At 40.0% G+C, this 9,144-nt stretch overlaps 1 protein-coding gene across 4 annotated transcripts in view; it reads right to left on the reverse strand.

Annotated features, from left to right (window-relative positions):
- Positions 1 to 4,909, reverse strand: part of alkal1 (ALK and LTK ligand 1) — a 44,654-nt gene extending 39,745 nt beyond the window's left edge. For all 4 annotated transcript variants that reach the window (XM_060930950.1, XM_060930949.1, XM_060930947.1 and 1 more), the window contains exon 1: positions 4,468 to 4,909. The gene's annotated coding sequence lies outside the window, so the exon portion shown is untranslated. The remainder of the gene's footprint in view (positions 1 to 4,467) is intronic.
- Between the last annotated feature and the right edge of the window lie 4,235 nt (positions 4,910 to 9,144).

Genomic DNA, 9,144 nt, shown 5'->3' on the forward strand with positions numbered 1-9,144 from the left:
CCTCGTGTCTATAAATGACCTAGTATTACTATACTGATTCATGTTAGTGCAATTTATTGAATATTTGCAGTGTTTAATTTTGACTTATAGGGTTAAAGTGCTGATGACACGTTTTTGACATCTTTGGCAATGTTTTATAACATAAAAAGTAATTCCCGATGATCCATATATTAATTCACGAAGGCACCTATTTTACAAGTTATGATAAAAAACGCGGCTATTTGGGCAAATTTGACGGGGCTGCAGCACCCAGGAGACGAAAGAGGAGGAGGAGCTATATGACGTCAGCGAAAGAACCTTCCTCCTAACTTACCAGTTTGTTGTTGATGTGAGAGGTGTTCAGTTTATAATTATTAGTATTTTTATTATACATTATTATACATTTTATATATATATATATATATATATATATATATATATAGTTATATATATATATATATATATATATATATATATATATATATATATATATATATATATATATATAGTTATTATGCCTTCGCGTTGTGTTGCCGGCTTTTGCTCCAAAACCCACAAGGATGGGGTAAGTTTATTCAAGTTTCCCAGAGATCCCGAGCTGCATGCGAAGTGGGTGAGGCAAGTCAGGTGCACTCGTGACAAGTGGGAGCCCTCACCAACATCCGTCCTGTGCTCTGAAAACTTCGATTTGGATCGTTTTGATACCCTTCCCAGCTTAAAGGAATCTCTTGGGTGTTCAGTTCAGCACAAACGTGTGCTGCTACCATCAGCAGTGCCTACAGTATTCCGGAGGGGGTCTACTAGTAGCTATGCCGGATCCAGCAGTCGCCTGGGACAAGGCGACTCCTCCAAAGACAGTCCAACTGTCAGAACATGTGTTGAGAAATGACATAAGATAAAGGTACGTAGAGCTATAGAGTGCTCCGACATGATGCTAAAAATAGTAACACTGCGGTCTGTGCGGCCATCTTGGAAGTGACTCGCTCCAGAGCGCTCATAGAGTACACATCATAGAGTACACATTCATTAATCATAAAGTCGGCGTGATATCAGTCATGTATTTGCTTGTGAAAGCTTGCGGCTTTCATGTAACTGCCGCCTAGCAACGAGAGGCAAAGGGTAAAGAGGGTAGGCTATCATAGATTCTATTTGGAAGAGATCAACACATGATTGCTTAAAAATTAGGTATTTTAACAATTTGCATCTGTTTTGTGATTATCGTGACACTTGTGTGTTCTATAGAACTGTATGTCTTATCAGCACATCGAGGATCTTCCACCGGAGGCTTTAGCAAGTACTCGTAGCAACACTACACTTTACCCTTTGCCATGCGTTGTTAGGGAACGGTAGCAAGTACCCCGATGACCGACTTCAAGAATATGTAGAAAAAATTTAGAAATTATACTTTCCAAAAGTCATTTGAGCTTAGTGTATTGCATTTCCATTTATATTGTAGGTTCTTGCTGATGTTTTTGTGGAGTATGACGCAGCTGCTGAATCAGAAGCTGCAGAGTTTGTATGTACTAGTTGTGAACATTCACATTATTATCAATCTCATTTATTTAAAATCAGATAAAATCATGCCATCATGACCACTGCTTAAAGTACCAGTATTTGGTTGTTGAAGAGCTAGCACTAGAGAGTTCACCGGCGTTTTCATGTGCCATTTCCATTGAGTAGAACAGCCAGTGAACCGCAGCGTGTTCTTCCGCTGACGTCACAACATGGCCGCGAGCCACGGACCCAGTTTTCTTGCGCTGTGCAATTAAAAGTTGGATATTCGTGTAACAACAGCTTCTTTTCACGTAATTATAACAGAAATCTAACATGTTTGCCATGTTGTATAGTTTATTTAAGAAATTGCATAGAGTCATGTTCGTGTCATCAGCACTTTAAAGTGTTTAACAAACACCTATAGCAGTGAAGTAAAGCCGTACTGCCTTTCAAATTTTTCAAGTGTAGGTCATAAAAAGAATTTTCCCCGACACAATTATTTTTGTTTAGTGACCGAAAACTACTGAATTCGAATCACAGACTTCCAATTTTATTATTTTTTAAAAAATAGAACAATTAATGAATTTATTTCCACGTGGTCCTAAATTCTCCGCTATTTTTTCCTGCTTCACCATGACCCAATTCAAGATACTACGTCATGCATCACGTGGTGGGCTTTCCCCGTTCACGCAAGGCATTGTGGGATACAAATTTGAAACAGGAGAGGAAAATGGAGGACGTGAGTGTGCGAATGAAACGTGAAAGAGCGACTACAGTAACGGAAAGAAAGCGAGAAGAAAAGACGTTATGTTATATACGAAGGAAAGGAAACGCAGGACCAAACTAATAAATATGGGCGCTGTTCGTTTAGCGACAGAATGATGGAACTGTCAGTGCACGCTCAAAGGGAAACCTGTAGATGGCAGTAATGCAACACTGTGGATGCCAGCTGCTGTAAAACCCAAAAGAAGAAGGTAAACCTGCGCATGCGCACACGGACTTCCTCTGTCTGCTTGACTGCGCCAAGCGAGCGATTTCATGCACATTATTTGCTTTAATCCCCTCAAATTAAATAACTTCCCAGCCACAGAATGGCCTGATATTTTGTGAGCTATTACAGAAATAAACAGATATCACAATCACCACATTTCAGACGGAACTAAATTTCACCGATTTTATGAAATCGAAAGGCCGACTCACTTTCACACCAACAGCAGGGATTAAAATCAATACTTTAACTTCTGTTTATTTCAGTCAACTGCTTTTATTTCCAGTGTTGAATTAACACCTCTAACGGCTCACTCTTAAAGTACTGAAGTACCAACATTCTGTTTTCATAATATTCAATTAATACTAAAGGTGTTGAATCAATGAATACTGAAGTGTGAGCTTTGGGTGTTAATTCAACACAGTAAGTCACAGATGAGTTAATATTTTAAAATGAGGTTGTGAGTTACTGGTGTTCATCCAACACTTAATCAATACTTGTAAGCATTAACTTCACACTGTCTGTGTTAATTCAGTACGGCACGGAAGATTTGATTCAATAGTTTAAGAGTATTACAAACATAAATTTAAATACCGTGAAAGAATGAATGGAGGCGTTAATTCACTGCTATAGGTGTTTGTTAAACACTTTAACCCTATAAGTCATAATTAAACACTGCAAATATTCAATAAATTGCACTAACATGAATCAGTATAGTAATACTAGGTCATTTATAGACACTAGGTCTTAAAATAACACAGACACGTGTGTGTTAATTGAATACTGTATGTGTTAAGTGGATGCTGTTAAGTGTTTACTGAAGCTCCTTAAACAGTGTAGGTGTTAATTTAGCTCTGTAACACAGAAAAAGGGACCAACTCATACCAAAAGTTCACTTATGTTCACTTAAATGCTAAAATAAACACTTCAACACTTCCTGTGGTGAATGAACACCTGTACCCACCCACCCTGACAGTAGGACATCAGTTCTCACTTCAGCCCTTGTTCGATTTAAAAATAAATTGCTGCGTTCAATTATGTTAATGACTGTGCTAATATTCAATTCTTATACTTATTATATGGAGTACTGAATTAATACTCAAAGCATTGAATCAATACTTAGCATGATGATTAATTGGGAATTAGATTGAATGAAAAAACAAAACACTACAGCAGTGTTGAATAAACACTCATAATCACCTACTTTTTAATCAATTATTACTTATAAAATTTATCGAACAACACAGCAGTTGAATAATACCTCCAGTATTGATTTATTTCCGCTCGGATTGAAAATCAGTGCTTTAACAGTGTTTGCTGTACTGACTGTAGTTACGCTGTTGAATAATAACTCACTCTTAAAGCATCAAATCAGTTCTTACCCACGGTATTGAACAAACACTGAAAGCATTGAATCAACACTGACAGTCCATTCCAATTTACAGTAAATCCTAAACACTTACTGTGCTGAAAGATCAGCTGTAACAACCTACCGACTCCAATCTGACTTATTAAACAGAACTAACACTGCATTATAACACTGCATTAACACCAAGTCTTTAGATTTGAATAAACACTTAACAATCATCCATGTATTGCATTAACACTTGAGTTCATTACCTCTCAGATTCTCCTGTATCTCAGATTAACTTCTCTTAAAGTACCGAATCAGTTCTTATCCCTGATACTGAACAAACACCAACAGTGTTGAACTAACACCTCCCTCCGGTGTTGATGCATTCATTCGGTTAGGTCCGAGTGCTATAAATGAAATGTGTGGTTATATTAATAGGCACATAATAAGGGTTAAAATAAATAATAGCCTTATTATAAGTCCAGCTTAACACAGGGTAGGTGTTAAATCCACACTGGAGGTGTTTATGAATTAAACATGCACACATCACTGATATAAAAACATTCAGCTGTGTACTTTACAAACTAACACTTTCTTTTTTAAATGAAACAACTTTGATCATTAAAAGGAAAAGAAAAAAGTGCACACTTACACTGCTTGGTGGCAGCCGGTGGTGTGTGTGTGAGTGTGTGTGTGTGTGTGTGAGTGTATTCCTGTCCGACTCAACTCTTCCACACCGTTTTATGCGTCAAACTGGAGAGATTTGTGGCTGGAACGCAATCGATTTGTGGTGGGTGGCAGGAGACGCTCACATCCCTTACCCTCCATCAGGCTTTCTTTTTCCTTTTTTTTTTTTTTTTAAATTATTATTATCTTTTTTTTTCTTCTTTGGCGACACTCGCCCCTCCTTTCAGCTCCAAAGCATCAAACCATCCTTCTCAGAGCTCACTTCTCCTCTCTCAGAACTTAAAAAATCCCTCTTCCTTTTATCAGGAGATTTTTTTTAATCTTCTTTTTGTCTCTCTTTTTTTTTCTTTTATAGATAACGCGTCGTCCTGTGTGAAGGCTGAATGCGCGCTCCCGCTGTAGCACGTTCACGAGGCACGAGGAAAGGGACTCGGTTTAGGAGTTTGGAGGGATTTATGAGTGTGTGTGTGTGTGTGTGGGGGGGGGGGGGGGTATTGTTGCAGCATTCATGAGTCTTATGACCTCTAAGCCTTCTGTTCACCTCCCAATCATTTAAATCTGGATTAAACATGTCACAGTGTTGTGCTGTTACAGGAAAATAATCAACAACCAGACAGACAGGATGATGAAGCGGAGTCAGGCTGCTGCTGCTGCTGCTGCCACCCCGAAGTGTTTTATTCCTCTTATAGAAAATTTGCAGACAATTAGCCTACAATGTGTTATTACAGAACATACTTTTTTATCCATTTATAGTTACTTTTAATGTTGTAGAACTTTGGGAGGCTCAAACAATTCTCGCTTACATTATAATTTTGAGTTCAAACAATACAAGGCTACTAAGGATGTTTATTTTTATTGTTTTTTTCCCCCCAGAACTATTAGACTTTGGAACCGTCTGCCGAGAAACAGAGTTGAAAGTAGAAACACAGTCCTTAGAGACATTTAAAGTGAAATCTCTTCAATACTTCAGTGAATTTGTCTTGGGAGTTCTGGGGCTGGTTTTAATTTATAGCATGGATTTTTACAATTTGTGTGTACGCATGGTGTTTTTTACTTGATGGTATTATATTGTGTTTTGTTGGATGTTGGATGACTTTTACTGACTTCTCATTATTCCCTCTCTTGAAGTTAAAATTAAAAAAATAAACAAAATGCAGTTTGCTAGGTTTTTGAGAAACCGCAAAGAAGCGTGAACTCGTCTGTTCTGAAGATGTCACGTTTCCAAAGTTACAGCTTTACCTCTGACTGTTACAAAGTGCTGACACTGGAGACTCCTTCCACCTTCCATCTATCCAGTGTTGTAGTCGAGTCACTAAACCTCGAGTCTCGAGTCCCCAGTGTTCAAGTCCAAGTCATTAAAAAAAAATTCAAGTTTAGTCTGAGATCAAGACTGATGATTGAAGTTCGAGGTCGTCCCCGTCGTCTCCTCGATAGTTCTTCTACTGTACATATGGAACACATCGCAGTGCATTTTTTCCCACTGCACGAGGAGTCTGTAAGCAAAGCGGACAATCCTAGCGGCGTCTCTCCAAGCATTTTGCCATTAATGTTAGTTTGTTCCTAAACATGACGCATGAACAGGTGAATGCGCATTCTCTTGCATGAAATTAGTATAAAAATAAAAATACACTCTAAAAAATAATGGGTCCAGTACCGGTTCTTCAGGGCGATACCATAGAAGAACCTTTTTCAGGGCTTCAAAGAACCGTTCATGCAACAGTTCTTTAAAGAACCATTTAAACCATTTGTTTGAGCAGTGAAGACAGATTTGTGTAAACATAGCCTATGTGCATTGACCAGCAAATGGGAAGAGAATGCCAGGATCTGAAGAACCATTTCCAATGTGAAGAACCTTTCGCATAATGTAATGGTTCATCACAGAGTTTTGACTCTCCATGGAACCATCCAGAGATTTGAAGAACCACTGAAGCACCTTTATTTTTTAGAGTGTAGATACAGTATAAATATCTCATGCCAAATTATTATGGCATGTTACAAAAAATAAAGAAAAAATCCGAGTCCTCGTTTTTGATTTAGGAGTCCAAATGCAGTTAATGCACGAGTCCGAGTCCAAGTCCGAGTCATCAGTGCTCGAGTCCAAGTAAAGTCATGAGTCCTTAAAATTAAGGCACGAGTCGGACTCGAGTACTACAAACCTTCATCTATCTGTTCTCACTGCCCTGTCAGTTGCCAGGTTCTTACGAGGCTGTCTTCATCTATCATGAGCACTAAGCATCAAGCCCTGTTGAAGCTTCACCAGACAAACCATCACACACACACACACACACACACACACACACACACACACACACACACACACACACACACACACACACACACACACACAATTTAGAGGAGCCAGTTAACTGAACTGCATGGCTTTGGATTGTGGAGGAAACCAGAGAACCCAGAGGAAACCCCCACAGACCACAGGCACGGGGAGAACATGCAAACTCCACACACAAAGACCACCATCAGCTGTGAGATTTAAACTCAGAACTTTCTTCCGGTGAGGTGAGAGTGATAACCATTGCACCACTCTTTCCATAAAATGGTAAAAGAATCATCTCTTTCATTCTCTCTCTTGGAGTATTTTAACATAATAAAAAATGAAAAGGAATGCAATACACAGGTTTCAAAATTATTGGCACCCCACAATCAATAATTGGGCAAGCCTGCACTAGAACAGAGTTGGGTTGTTGTTGTTGTTTTGTAATGGCAAACAAAATTGAAGACAAAATAGTTTTAACCTCCTGGCAGAGACGACTGTATTTCTTTTATCATAAGTAAAACAAAATGAGGGCGGCACGGTGGCATAGTGGTTAGCACTGTCACCTCACAGCAAGAGGGTTCCAGGTTCTAACCTCATGGCCAGCAGGGGTCTTTCTGTGTAGAGTTTGCATGTTCTCCCCGTGTCTGTGGTCTGTGTGGGTTTCCTCTGGGTGCTCCGGTTTCCTCCACAGTCCAAAGACATGCAGATTAGGTAAAATCCCCAGCCACTGAGGTTGTACAAGCCAGTGTATACTTAATGCCAATCCCTGGGTTGGGGAGGGTTGCGTCAGGAAGGGTGTAAAACCTATGCCAAATCAAACATGTGGAACAGATCTGCTGTGGCGACCCTGAATGAACGGGAGCAACTGAAAGAAGAAGAAGTAAAGCAAAATGAACGTATAGTTTTATTAACCTCAGCTTTAATCTTCCAACCCCAGGTGATGTTTAGCTTGAACCCTCTCAGACACATGCAGACTGTCCTGAGCTGCTTGTTAAAGTCTGTGGGAAAATGATCAGCTTTTAGTGACATCTAGTGGCGTGGATTTGAAAGTGCTTCATCTGGCTCACATGAGAGCTTGTTTCCTTTCACTCACTTGTGGAGGAGTTTCGAGAAAAATCAGGGAGCTGGAGCTCAGGGAATGGGCAGCACTGCTGAGTCAAGTGTGGAGTCACGTGACCACAGAGTTTATTCAAGAATTAATTTCACTAAAAACACATGCTATGGACATATTTCTAATAACCTAACACTGTAACCGTGTATACAGTAGCTTGTAGCGATACAAAAGTTTGTGCACCCCAGACAATTCATTCATTTAAGTGAAAAGGAATAAACATAACCACTGGAGCAAAATGACTTCTAACAAATATAATTTGTTCCATGCAGAAATATTTGGACACCCTTCCAATGGTCTAGTTTGTTGGAGAGGTTGCGTTTTTATTTGTATGTCCAAAAATCAACAAAAATAGGCTACGCAGAGTTATTTGTTTATTAGAACAGCCAACAAGCCGCCTGCGGATTTCGGGTTGTTGTGATGTGCGCATGCGCAAACCTCCACAGCTGACAGCCCGAGGTGATTGACGCGCTTTCCGATGCGCATGCGCGACCAGGGTCTCGTTGTCATGGATACAAAGTTGACGCCGAGCGAGGGAGCAAGTTTTGTTGTTTTAGGCCTTTTGTGTATTTCTATACGAATAAAATGTGTGTGTAACTGAGTGAGTGATGTGTAGAGTTTCATTTTATTCAGATAATCTGTAATGGAGGAATATAATCTCGGGAAAAAACTGTATATTTGTTTACACCCCCCCCCCCCGTATCTCCAGAGAGACACTGACCGCCTGGTGCGTCAACATACTGGGCTAATAAACTGGGTTCTGGTTCTGGTTCTGAAAGTTGGGCAGCGCGCGAGCGGTATTAGGATATTTACATTCAGGCAGCGCCATGTCTCAAAGGTCAGTGTCCTACTAACTGTCTGTCTGTCTGTCTGTCTGTCTATTTATACAGTGCTGTTCAGAAGTCTTCGGCACATGGAAAGAAATGCTGTAGACCAAAAAATGGTTTAAAAATAATTAAGAAAGAAATGTTTCAACATTAACAACAGCAATAATAATAATAATAATATGGTGGTGTAGTGGTTAGCGCTGTCGCCTCACAGCAAGAAGGTCCTGGGTTCGAGCCCCGGGGCCGGCGAGGGCTTTTCTGTGTGGAGTTTGCATGTTCTCCCCGTGTCCGCGTGGGTTTCCTCCGGGTGCTCCGGTTTCCCCCACAGTCCAAAGACATGCAGGTTAGGTTAACTGGTGACTCTAAATTGAGCGTAGGTGTGAATGGTTGTCTGTGTCTATGTGTCAGCCCTGTGATGACCTGGCGACTTGT

The sequence above is a fragment of the Neoarius graeffei genome, chromosome 10, assembly GCF_027579695.1.
Source record: "Neoarius graeffei isolate fNeoGra1 chromosome 10, fNeoGra1.pri, whole genome shotgun sequence".
In the NCBI taxonomy this organism is placed as follows: domain Eukaryota; kingdom Metazoa; phylum Chordata; class Actinopteri; order Siluriformes; family Ariidae; genus Neoarius; species Neoarius graeffei.